Genomic DNA, 13,964 nt, shown 5'->3' on the forward strand with positions numbered 1-13,964 from the left:
AGAATGGAAAAAAAAAAAAATATGGCTATGGATAGGACATAAATCGTCTTGAGATGGGTAAGAGCTGGGGATAAAACAGTTGCAATAAATGGAAAGGGAGGACATGAGAGAAATGGCTGTCTTTGAGGGGACAGAAGAAGAAATAACTGCCTGGATGCACGGCAGTGGCTGGGTTTGAGTGTAAAAATGATGTTAAGTAAAGAAACTACAGACTGAACTTGGAGTGCAGATAATTATTTAGGCTTGAAATAAGTACTGGTCAAACTGAATAAGCTGCTTTATAAGAACTGTAAGAATCATCTGATCATTTATATCAAAACTGTCTCTAGACACAACAAATCAGCACTGCTTCATTTAGTGTCTTTTGTGTGGTGCAAAATACAACTCACTCTTTTGTACTCTACCTGTGGTTCATTTCAACTCAGAATAACAACCTTACTTGATTAAAATTGATTGGCCTGAAAAGCATTTTGTGTTAATATTCAATATTTAAAATTGATATTTTGTTCTGCTCTGATGAATAACACCTGTCGTTTATATCCTCTGAGTCTCTCTGAAGGAGAAATGTTGTCTGGATCTTTCCTGAGGTATTGTAGATGGCATGGGGGCGTCGGCCATGGCCCCCATCCCCAAACATACGCCTCTCCTCCGCCAAGATAATTGCATTCACAGGCTGCTGATTAAATTTGGCCCATCCCTCACGCAATTGTTTCCTATGAGTCTTTATGAAAAATGGCTGAGATTTAGGGATTATGGAATTATATCCAAGCACGGCAAAGCATCTGCTTAAAGATGAGAAGAGGAAAAAATAAATTCATGACAGAATGGTCGGGGGGAGGGGGAGGATGGGGGGCATCCTTGCTTATTTTCAAGTTAAACTGTGATAAAACCCTGGTAATCTGAGCTTAATGGATAGGGTGGAGGAGGAGGAGGAGGAGAAAATCATATTACAATACCTTGAGATAAGACAAATCTACGAGCAAGAAGGAAAAACAAAACCAAGAAAACAAATGAGCAAAGAGACAAAAACCGTAAGACAGAAAGGATTATCAAGGGGCAAAACAAGTGAGTGATTAAAAAAAGAGTAAAAGGACCTTCAGTTTCTGCTGCTGAGGGCCACTTAGCTTATCAAGGCTGATGTGTGATCAGCCTGCCAGCTGAATTAAAATGAGCCATGCTCTCTGGAATGGGCAAAACAAAACCGGGTCTGAGGGAGGCAGACAGAAAGAGAAGGAAAGATGGAAGGAGTGAGAGGAGAGAGAGCAAATCGTACCACAAGCATACCAAGTATGTTGGTTTTACCACAGAGGAAGCTGTGCCTCAGTCAGTGCACGATTTGCTAAGGCAACAGCACGTCACAGAGACCTTGTTTTTCCAGGCCTACTGAGAGACATTCAGTTACACACTACGGGCCGTGGCTCTCATTTAATGCATGCAGCACATGGATGTGTGCATCAGCCATGAATGTCCACTAAAAAGACCGTGAAGTAGATTTAAAGTGGAACTTTTCAGTTTTGGGATTCACAATTTTTTGTTTGTTTCTGATAAATGTAGGCTAACGATCAAAGTGAGCTGCAAAATCCATTTTGTCACACATCTTACAAACACGCGGCAAATCTCAAATCTTAAATTTGTTGGAGCTTGTAAGCTGTTTCTGCACTTCGTCTTGGGTTTGGAGCCTTTCATTTGAAAATACTCTACATTGCTCTGATATCTTCCTCTCCCGTCTCCTGATGCTGTGAATTACAGGTTTATTTGTTGATTGTTGGAACAGTGAAGGACAAACCAAGAAGGTTCTGGTAAGTTTTATAGTGTTTCTGTCGAGTCTGAATGTTTTACGATGATAAAATTGTTGTTTCTGTAAATGGAGTCTGGTGGCTTTGTTGACAGCGATACAGTGGCTGTTTCTGGATAAACAGAAAGGATCTTACTCTTTAACAAAAAGGTATCTCTGTAGGGATCCTTTCCATAATGTTGTCAGAATAACTTAGAATAACAATCTGAATCTGTCAATGACAAACACTTTCAGTGGCTGTACACTGACTGTAAGCAAAAGCCCAGAGGGATTCCAAAGCAGCGTTTTGTGGCTGCTGGCTGCAGCGCTCTCGCTCAATACTGGACCAACTTCTAACATGGTTGTCTCCATTAGTCACTTAGACACAAAAACATGGAAAAATAGGGTCCATAATCGCAGAAAATATTTCACTGCAGTTTTCATCTGTTCGTCTGGGACATTGAAATCTTCCGGGTGGACTGACACCAGACACCAACCCTTTTAGAAAATGTTTTTTAGTCAATAAAATACAAATAATAATACAAATAACAAGACAGTAGAATAACAGACTCCTGCTGCCTGAAAATGAAATGTCTGACTGCGTCCTTCCCGAGTCACGCTCCACACAGTCAAACTTACCAGCTGAAACTGCTACCATCAGGTTCCCTCCCTTATCAGGGAAGGGTTAAGGCCCCAGTTTACTCTATCAGAACTGCCTGTCAGATGGTTGAAAAGTTTGGGCAGCTGTGTCCAACAATGTCTGTATTTTTCTGAAAATGGCAATCCAACATCCACACCCACTTCACAGAACGGCTGTCAGGAATTCAGAGATGAGAAAGTAAAAGCGGGGTTTGAGCTTCTCTTTCAAACTCCTATTTTAACTATTTCTGACACTTCTGTGACCATCACTATGAATCTGAAAATGTGTTCCACGAGCCCACATTTAACTATTATTGTATCTCCTCTCTCTCTATGACAGTCAGATTTTTTATTGAGTGTCGCCTTTTGAGACAGGTATGGACACTTTTGCCTTCTGATGTGCTCAGAGAACATGTTATACAAGTTAGTTCAGTACATGATTGTATAAAGGATATTACTACAGTTACCTTAAAAATATGAATACAATCGACAGAGCAATGCAACATTTGCAAATCATCTCTGTCACTCCAGCTAAAGACTGCTTAGAAGTGATGAAACAGCTACTCATATTAATTACAGTGTAGACGAGGGAGACGCTGGTGTGAGTAGGTCTTTGGAGGTCAGTGGAGGCTCCCTTTATTGTCTGCCACTGATTTGTACCTTCTTGCATAAATTAACCTCTGGCACTCTTTGTCTGTCAAGTCTCCTTGATATTGAAGGATAACATTGGCAAACATTTTAAACACTTTGTCCATAAACCACTTGAATTTCCTGCTGTTTTTAACTGCTTCACTGTCCTCAAGGTCCTCCCAGTGTGTGATGTCAGCCAACATTACAATGCCTGAGAACACAACTATGGAAAATACATTCAGACAACATCCATGCCCAAACTGACCTTTGTGTATGGGCATTAAAATGGACCTTCCAGCCTGGTTGTTGTAGCAATAGCCTACAATAAATAACTGAATGTGACATTATCAAAGAGGCACCACCTGAGCTTTGAAAAAATGCCATTGATGGAAGCCAGAATCTTTTTACCAACACTGTGTACCATGGAGAGGTGGCACAGAAGTCAGGGAATGCTTTATTAAAATCTTTATTTGGTCATGCCTGGTGTTGCATATAGTAACACCCACCATATCTCTGTGGAGACCTGAGATGAACAGAAAAGTCCTTTTCATGTCCCATTACCCACCACTGCCCCCATCAATATCTGCTCCACTTACCCAAGGCTTCGGCCTAAAAGGCAAAAAATAAGCATATTAATTATTAAGCTGCCAGGGGAGAAGGGGGAGGAGTCGTAGGGTTGGAGGGTAATGTCTGTGTTTATGTGTGTGTCGGCAGCCGAGGTTATTAAATTGGTTTTGGGGGCACTGCTTCTTTCCTCTCATGGAAAGCAAGCCTCAGTGATAATGGTAATTGGCTGAAAATCTCAGGCTTTTTATCCAGCTGTTAAAATATGTACTGTACATCTTGTCAGCATATAAGAAATGCTGAAACACCCACAGATGAACCTTCGTTCAGACCTGGAGTCGACGGTTTTTGTAAAGCAACACATTCTAAAACACATCATGGATGGATGGCAAAAAAATGATTACATCGACAACGGCGGCACGAAAGCAAACAAAACACTAATAGGATGAAGTTTACCAACACATGAACCACGTGAGAAGGCGCGCTGCCATCAATGTGATTTAAGAACTTGTTCATACTAATGCTAAACACGTTTTGTCTTCCACAGTGAAAATCTTTTACCACTCAAAGTCCACAGGTGTCCATTTAGACCTCATAACGAAGTTGATAGAAAGTGACATTTTCCTCAGTGGCTTTTGAGACCCACCGAGCTGCCAGTCAGCTCCTATTTTATTTGCTTTCCCACTCATTTTGCTCCTCCTCTGAGATGAGCGCTGAGCGGCTCTGACATCAAAGACCTGTCTGAAACACTGTCTGGCCTTCAGAATCAAAGTAAGAGCTGCATGTCAAGGCTGCACGGCCACGCGCTGGCACGGTGAAGCCGCAATGACAGACAGCCAGTGACAGAAACTGAACATGACAATCACAGCGTGAGCTTCAGTTCGTTTTGAATCCGCAATCATATCTACAGCAGCGAACACAAAGGAGTGGGTACGGTAAATACTGGACAAACAACAAATTCTATCAGTAAATCAGTAAATTACAAAAGGGTGACGCTCTTCATTTGTGTGTTTGTATGTGAGTGTGTGCGTCTACTTCTGGTTGTCTGAATGTTGTGCAGTACGACAGCAGTGTTCACACAGTCGGTGTAGGAGTAGAGAAGTAGTTCTAAACTGCATCTTGTTCAAATGAGTTATGATAAACAGTGCATAACATATGAATTTAAAAAATGTTGATATACCAGGTACTAGACTGTTCTCACCAGAAACGACAGTACTGGTCATTTGTTCAAACATTTCTGACAAACACTGACTGTCCTCTTGAACCCCTAAATTCCACCGGGTGCCTAGCGTCCTTCTTCCCTCCATGACGCTTCCGACAGAGCTGATCGCTGCCGTTTAGGACAATGTGTGTAGTTCTACCGGCCGCGTTCCATCTCCATTTCAGAAGAGTCCCACAAGTGAATCTGAGTCGAGTCTATTTTTGACAAACAACGCATCAATCTGCACAGACCAGATTGAGCGAGACAGGAAGCCAGAATCCGGTAAATTTTCAGAATAAAACACCCTGTGCAGACTCCCAATCTTACATCAACACTAAACACGATGAAAACAGGCAAAAAAGGAAACTATTTAGCTATGAGGCCTACTTACCCGTGGTAGAAGCACTAATGTCAAGGAAAAATGACCAAATCTGCAAAATCTGAGCAAGTCAACAAAATCAGGCCTGCAAAACGCTCTGCTTCTGAAACGCACCTGGTGGGGTTTGCAGAGACGCGATCTTGCAATCTCGTGGCCAGAAGCAAAGGTGGACTTGGTGATCTCTGTAATAATATATGTGTCAGTCCAACACCAGAGGTGACTGTTTGCTTCCTGTCACATGCCAACAGCAAGAGTTGGATTCTTCTAGCTTTGTGGACAATATTTCTCGAACATTAAAGGATATATTCTATATTTTTTCACTGTAAATATAATATATAAGTAATTAGAATGACTACATATACAACAATAAAGTAGATAATACTACTACTACTACTACTACTACTACTACTACTACTAATAATAATAATAATAATAATAATAATAATATAGAATTACATTGAAAGACCAAAACCAACAATGACTTTATACTCAAACAAACAAGTATCGGTGCAGGTAACATGGCCACTAAGAAGGCTTGTTTCTAAGACTTAAAAAACTCAATCAAAACTAACAAGAGCAAACTTGACTTATCAAACACTTCATAGTGGCAGTGTGTCTGGTTTGCAGAGTTGAAGTGGCTGAAAACCACATTCTCTTTCTGTTCTGCTTAAACAACACGGTGGAATTCAGGCGAGATTTCAACTAAGTGAACAGCGTCCTATTGGTCTCTGAGCCAGTTTACATCTACATTATGGCAGATCTTAGCCTGATCTAAGTCATGGCCTGCGGGGGAAGGAAATGTTGAAGAAAGAGAGAAGAGGACTGTGTTTTGATTATTAATTTGCATTAAAATTCCTACCACGCCTACTTTAACTTTTAATGAGGTGAAAGTCGACGCTCACTTCCAGCGGGCAGTGGAGGTTCAGCTTGGAAGGCAAACTGGTAATAAAGGGTATGTAGCCGTGTTTAGGCAAGGCTGTATTTTTCCAGCTGACGAAAGGTGAGGCTGAGGTGGAGGCTAGAGCTGGACAATATTTCTAATCAGTGAGGATAGTTACCGAGTCCTCCTGGTCCCTAATGCAATCATGGACTTAGACAATGTGAATTATTTATCGGAAACAGACGCATATGATATATGCAAGCACTACTGCTGATGTATTCACACACTAGCATGCATAAAAACAAAGATATGTGTAATTGGTCCCCTGAATAGAACAACTACCATTTCTTTATCTCTGAATAACAAATAAAAGCACATTTCACTAACCGCTACTACTATTTTCCTCACACATGTGAAAAATGTCACGTGGACATTTTTAAATAAAATTTTCTACACTTTCGTTCTTGCATGACATCAGCTAGGTAGCAGAGATATAAATGCTCAAAAGCCTAAAAGACTGCAGTCATTAATCTGCTTTTTCCATCTTCAGTGAGGAATTTTTAAAAATGATAACGATTGTAATCCTAGAGCTACGAAGCTGAAGCTCAGGGGTGATTTTATTCTTCCCTCAATCATGAAAATTAATAATTATTAAAACAGGGAACCTGAGCTGCACCTGTCTGACAATCCAAGGCTGCTTTAACATTATAAACAACAGCCATCCATTTGATTACCCATCTGCCTTCCACCTTTATAAATGCTGTCAACGCGGATATAATTTTTCAATTCTTCTCTATTGTCCTCCTTCATCTTTTTATTTATAGTTTCTGCAGACTTTTTACCTTCTGTCAAAACTGTCTCCTGTGCTTTGAATGACTGAGGGAAAGGTTTGGGGGCTTAACTGACAGTTTTTCTTACAAGGGACACGTGCATTAGACATACACTGGAATAATAATGTTGCTTTAATGGTTGTTTAAACTTTGTCAAGCCTTGTAGCATATATGCTTGACATGACACACGAGGGGATTTTGAGCAATGTAAATGTGCTCCTGCATTATATGCAAAACCTTCAGACAAAGACACATACACACATTTTTAATTGGCAAAGATATTTTGTATTATTATTTCTCCCTTCCCATAGCAGCCTGTGCTGTTGTTATCCATTAATATTTCATAAAGGCCAGTTATTTTCTGCTTATGAAATCTCACACAACTCATTATTTAAGATATAAAAAATAACAAAAGCATGAAAAAGCAACACTGAACCTTTAAGGGCACACTGTGAGTGACACATGCAGATGTGCAAATGGCCCTAAAGCTAAAATAATCTAATGAACTGTCCAGGTTATATTTTATGGTTGAATTAAGCACATCTAAAAAAGGAAGTGAAACACTGAAGGAGGATTGTAAGATTACAAGTGTGAGAAATGGAGGATATGATTGATTTGAGATCTGGGAAAATTCATCATCATAGGCAGACTTAATCAAAGGTATAGAAATATCAAGCATTTAATCAAAGGCGTGTGAATTAAAAGCATCCTGTCGTGTTGGCTTTGTTCAGTTAGAATAGCACAAAAATAAACAAAGCTGCGAAAAGAGACACACACAGGAGAAAACCATGAAAAAGCGCATTTTGCATGATACGCGACCTTTGAAGAACTTTAGCTCTGTTGTTCTTCTGGCTTAACCACAACCACTGGCTCTAATAGTCTCACTATCTCTGTCACACAGTGGTAGTACACAGCAATCAATTAACACCAACCACCACTGATGGCCTATTCCGGACTTCAATTTAACACGTGTCTCCTCACGATCCACATTAGGGGCTCACAAATGTGACAATATGAATGTCGTCCTTCAAAAAGAAAGTCCCTCTTGCCCCCTTCCTGGAGCGGTGAAATATTGAGTGTGACACGGGAGTAATTGCATGGGAAGTAATCAATTAGACACACAATTGAAGGAGACCCGAGGTCTGTGGGCTGCCAGGCAAAGGGCTCAACTGAATTCTGGTGACGTGCACTGAACCAATCTTGCCTGCCTCCTGTGGCAGAATTGCTCTTTCTTCTCCTGGTAGTTAGACGGTGAATGCAAGTCTTGGGGATCAGAAGAGGGCGGCAATTTTATGGCCCCTTTCAGCAGCCCGTTGTCTGGGGGAAACACATTGACTTAAATCGTCTCTTTCACCTTGCCCCATCCCATCCTTTCCCTGCCTCCCCTGTACATTGCCGTCACAAGACGCTGAGCAGGACAAGTTTAGTGGATGATAGAGTGCGTTCGCTGACGTGGACCCATCGAACGATTGCAGCAGGCTTTGGAGAACGCAGTAGAACTCAAGTTCTCAAAAGGGTGTTGCATGCAGTACAAAATGGTACAAACACTAGATTGCATGCATTTGTGTGAAAGGCATCAATGTGACAAATCAAGACAGCCAACTGAAATATGATGAGAGTCACACTGCCAAAGAGAGAGGGATAAAGAGATGGAAGAAAGACAGAAAATAGGATAGATAAAGAGAGAGCAGATGGGCCATGAAGGAGTGGATAACGCCTTGGCGTACAACACAGGCTTGTGTACATGCATGAGACGAGAGAGGATCATTCAGCAGATGGGGCCTCAGATTGGATGCTTCATTTTGGACAGACGCAGTGCAGGCGTAGGGTGGTTAGAAAAATGAATCAACAACACTAAACAAATCTGAAAAAAAAAAAAAAAAAAAAAAGAAACGCTGGATGAAATGAGAGAAAGGGAGGGGGGTGGTGGCAGTAAAATGCGTTAAATCAGAAAGCTCATCTGTGTTGTGCTCCTTATTGAGGCTGTTATTATTTTGCCAGGGAAGCAGGCTGTAATTACCATGTGAAAGCACAGAGGCGGCCCGGGGTTCATGTGAATCCAGAAGGAAGTGCTGAAAATGTTTGCCTAAGCAGGAAGCAAGACACTGCGGGTCAGCGTGCATCAAAATACAGATTAGGAACTTTGAAATGTCAGGAGGCAGCTCTGTTTAACCTTTTTCTTGGCTATGGGGACAAAAGGTAGCCAGAAGTACTTATTTGAAGTTCCTCTTTGATGCAATCAGGAGGTTCACTTGTACACACAAAAAGCCTAATAAACAGGTAACCTTTAAGGAACCAGCGTTTTATCTTAAGATGAGAGAACAGAACAGATTTTTGTGCCCACAAAGTAAAACCAAACAAACAACACAACTAAACTTTCCACACTTAAGCAAAAGAGAGTCTTTTAAATTTGTTATTCACTTCTACACACCCCCGTGCACACACACCATCCCTCAACTTTTTCCCGGCTTGACTGTGCCTTATATTTCATATTCATGAGGATAACTTAGCTAAGCTTGATTGAAAGGTGCATCGGAGGGAGTCCTATCCCTGCTCAGCCGGAGACCTCCTCTACCCCATCCTCCAGTCCCCTCAAATGCGGAGAGTCCATTCACAGCTCGCAGAGAGTGCACCAGAGAAATCAATAAGTGCAATGCTACAATATACTGGCGACAAATTGATTTCATCCAAAGGCAATTTCGACCCAAGTAGAAATGCTGGTGGGATTCAGCACTGAAGGAGTCTTTTACTGTGCCTCCTCTCGATTAGCCCCTTATGTAGTTAATAAGTTTTATCCTCTTATATATGTTGCTCATGGATTATATCGATCATTTTACACTTGTCCTGGGAGCTGCTGGCAGAGGAACGGTAAACCAATATGACAGCAACATCAAAGGCATTGTAATGAAGAAGACGGCTAGCTTCAGACTCACTAAAGCACTTGATGGAAGGAAAGAATTATAATCTGTGCTGCTTGATGTACGGGACTGGCTCTATCCCGATGGTTCAGGCTTATATCCTTCCTCAGCAGTACACTGTAGAATGATGACAACTGAAACAGAACAAGCTGAGACACAAGTGACTTGTTTCTTCCCCCACAGCAAGAGCTTGTTTAACTGTCAGGACCATCTGTGCAAAAAGCAGTGATATGATAGACCCTCCAAGACAAGTTTCTTGTTATAAAAAGATAAGTTGGTACTCAAGGTCTTTACGGGTCCAAAAGGATCCCAAACTTGACATGCATGCATGCATTTTCACAAAAAAGATACCTGATGGAAAAGAGACCTGAAAGCAGCCAGAACTGGTCTGAAAAAGACTCGAGGATAATTAGACCTCATTCACAATGCGGTCGGCTCGAACAGACCCAAAAAGAGGGAGCATGATGTGCCACCAATTATGAGCAGCCAAGCCAAAAAGGGTAGCTACACATCTCGTTACAGTTCATACTCAAAAGACACATTTTTTTTTTTTCTGGCGATGATGATGAAGCAACATGACCACAGCGGATAGCGAAGGCTTGGATCCACTCAGGTATAGACATGATGAAATGCAGACACAAGACACTGTGAAAAAGCACAAGACCCTACCTGAACACAATTAGACTGCATACAATTAGGACCTGATTTGGGTCCTGGACTCGGTGTGTCTCCACAGAAAGTGAAGCAAAGTCAATGCAAAGATGAAAATATGCAAACTTTCTGTCACGTATTTGAAAATATTCAACTTGAATGAGAAATGTGTGCGTGTTGCGGTGCTTTGCAGAGTGGCTTTGCGGGGGACGGAGCCGCTGTTCACCAACAGACAGCTGCTGAGTGCTGGGGAGCTCTGGAGGAGAGAGGCGGGGGCAGAAACGGAGGTTCTGGAGGAATAAACACCCGGAGACACACCGGATTCTGCTCTCATCTGCAGCCGTGTACCAGCTCACAGTTTATTTTTCAAACTTTTGAGATTAAAAAGTGGATATATCTATACTTTTGCATCTCAGCCAGTATGCAGCAGTGAGCTGCAGAGAAGCCGACCTCCACTGTTGGGTGTTATAATGTACTGTAATTAGTCTCTTCATCCATGCTAACCGCTAACTGGAGGGGAAATGTACTTTACTGAACATACAGAGGGGGGAGGGGAAAAGAGGAAATAACAGAAAGAACCAGAGTCTGATGAGCGCTGAGTTCAGTCAGAGGCTGAACTGGCACACACACCCTCCTGCATGCTATAAACACAAAGCAAATAACCACAAAGGATCCTGCAGACAAAGTCCTGTGAGTAACACAAAGTTAAAACTCACCTCGCCACCTTAAGAACCAAGGGAAGCACCCAGGACCTCTAGTTTGTGTGTTGTAATAACGACAAAACCGTCGTACATGAGAGAATCTTCCTATAACCAGGCAGATATCTCCTTAGAACATTTTTTCATTGACAAGAAAGTGAGAAAATTCTTTTCTATTCTATTCTACTTGTAAGCACGAACGAAAAAATGCAAGTGTGAAACTCAAACAGTCAGAGTTATGAGGCAGAGCAGATTCAGGCCATGGCTGTTGTGCATAACTTCCCCTCTACTTCATGGCTCGAGGCCACGGATGGCACATCAAACAGCAGCTTCTCACAGAGTCCAGCCCCTGCTCCCTCAGCACTGGCTTCAACTTGGCACCACAATGAAGAGGACCGGCTTGGCAAAAAGCAAAAAAAAAAAAAAAAAAAGCTGCTCGTGGTGCTGGACAAATGCAATTCCCTAACTATGGCGCAACATGCGAGAACGAATACAAGATGGAACACAACACACAAGCACATACTGTTGCTGCATAGACACTCATGGATGGATGTGTTGTTTCCTTCGACTCTGGGGGATCACAGGGAAGGAACAGTTGAAGAGAACAATGAGAAACAACTGAATTATTTAGAAAGTGGGTTTGGAAGCAGCAGAGACACAAGCTCAGTGCAATGCTTCCTCCTTACAAATCTAAATAAATTCGAGCCGAGGAATAAATTGTAATCTCTCAGTACAGACAGAATTTTAAAATTGTAGTGCAAGCTGATGACATTGTCTTTCTCATATTGCCTCAGTGTCTCCTTGGCACACTTCTTATCATGCTTATATATATAACATATATTCATGCATTCGTGTAATATTTCTCCCAAAACATCATCGGGTGGAATCAAGCTTCAGCGTGCTGTGCGCCACCAGTCCAGTCTGATTGCACTGGGACTTCATCCCCACAGAGAAAATAAGCCCAAGCACAAGTCATTTCAAAGCACATTTTACTGACATTCCCCATCACCGAGGACATGCATGGCACTTTGTGGTGCTACCTAATAAATCATTCAAATCTCATTCCTCGTGCTTCCCTATGTGTAAAAGATAATAAGGGAAATAATTTATGTTATGATTGCACTGGAGAGCAAAAAATTAAATAAATAATAATAAAAAAAAAAACCATAGCAGTGTTTGCACCATGGGACTGAACACAACTGACCAGGACTTACTGATAACACTTTTACTTAATGTTATTCAGCCAAAACACAAATTGATTCTCCCTCCATTTTCACTCACTCAGAAAATTTGTGAGGTTGGATTTAGCTTCAAAATGAGTAAATAACACCTCTGACCTTGTGTTGCACACATCATGAGCTGGCCCTGGCCCTGGCATGCCCCACTTAGCCCTGTATCGGAGAAGCTCTACATCTTTTTTGCAAGTCAAGAGCTTCATTTCGCACTGACCTCAGGGTCAGGGAGCCTGAAGGAATCCTCGTAGCACAAGGATCCATTGTTCATAAAGAGGCAGAGCCGCCCACTCGATGTTTTCCTACTTAGTCCACTATTTATCTGCACTCACATCCACTGTCTTCTCCAGCTTCTGAGTAAACGTGCTTGGGTCGATTGTCGGATGGGTTGAAAACCAGACAGGAGTGACGTGTGGAAACAACAGAAGAGATAAAGTCTTTCAACAACATCGCAAGTCAGCATCATATTCCTTAGTGTGTGAGGGTTAATTGTGATAACAGAAGCGGTCAGGTACTTGAAAGTGACAGAAGCCAGTAAACGACTACCAGCACAATGGACAATTTATTAAATTAACTGTGCAATATATCCTCCAATCAGTGTTTCACTGCAATTCTATTTCTGTGAAAGATTTTCTGAAGGCACTCCTGAATCACCTGTTATGACCTTGCTGTATCTTTTCAGCGATATCGTGTTAGCTTATTGTTAGAGTGAAACAATACCAACAACTGTTGCTTGTCAGCATCGTTTCAAATCAGAGGTTAGGCAACCTTGTGCAAAGCAACTGTTGATTAACACAGCTAACTCAAGGTGGTGATCTGATCAAAGTTGAATTCAGCTGGAAGACCTTTTTGAAATCATTAACTCCAAGGAGAGCAGTTTGAAACGAGGTAATGAAGTGAGTGAAGTGAATAATGTTTCCGGTAAGAGTCTGTGAAGCATTCAGTTTATCTACCTCTTGACATAATTGGTTAGGAAAACTCAAAAATAGGTTTCAAAATATCAGGTTGTTCCCATTTTATCAAGCTCATGCTGTTATGTGGACTGCCACCATTTTCTGCAACTATCGCCTTTTTCCTAGGATGGCAAAGGCACGAACTGCCCTAATCTGCCTCTGATTGGTTCATAGTTGTTTTCTTTGTTGGTTCAGTTGGTTAGATCTAGGCATGACGATTAGTTAGGGTTAGATAACAGAACATCAAGGTAAGCCAGTCAGAGGCAGAGTAGGGCAGGCTATATCTTCGCCATCCTAGGAAAAAAAATAAGTGAGGTCTACCTTCCCTGTGGACCTAATGATGCAAAAAAGTTAAAGCAAAATAAATAAATAAATAAATAAATAAAAAATAGCCTATGGAATATTTAATTCACAAAATTAATAGGAAAGATGAAGCAAACAAAAATATGCATTCAGAATTAAAAACAACCTTGCAATGCTAAATTGATTCTTGTGGCTTTAGGGGCATAAATTAAGAGTATACACACTTCTCCAGACACCACTATACCACTGTGCTGGGCAATATGCCTCATCTCATCAACTTTCTAAACTTCAAAAATGACTCCTATCTCTTGC

The 13,964-nt window shown here is 41.4% G+C and overlaps 1 protein-coding gene across 2 annotated transcripts in view; it reads right to left on the reverse strand.

The window, feature by feature from the left end:
- Positions 1 to 13,964, reverse strand: part of erbb4b (erb-b2 receptor tyrosine kinase 4b) — a 297,664-nt gene that overhangs the window by 112,781 nt on the left and 170,919 nt on the right. The gene's annotated exons all lie outside the window — the stretch shown is intronic.

This window comes from Chaetodon auriga, chromosome 13 (genome assembly GCF_051107435.1).
Source record: "Chaetodon auriga isolate fChaAug3 chromosome 13, fChaAug3.hap1, whole genome shotgun sequence".
In the NCBI taxonomy this organism is placed as follows: domain Eukaryota; kingdom Metazoa; phylum Chordata; class Actinopteri; order Chaetodontiformes; family Chaetodontidae; genus Chaetodon; species Chaetodon auriga.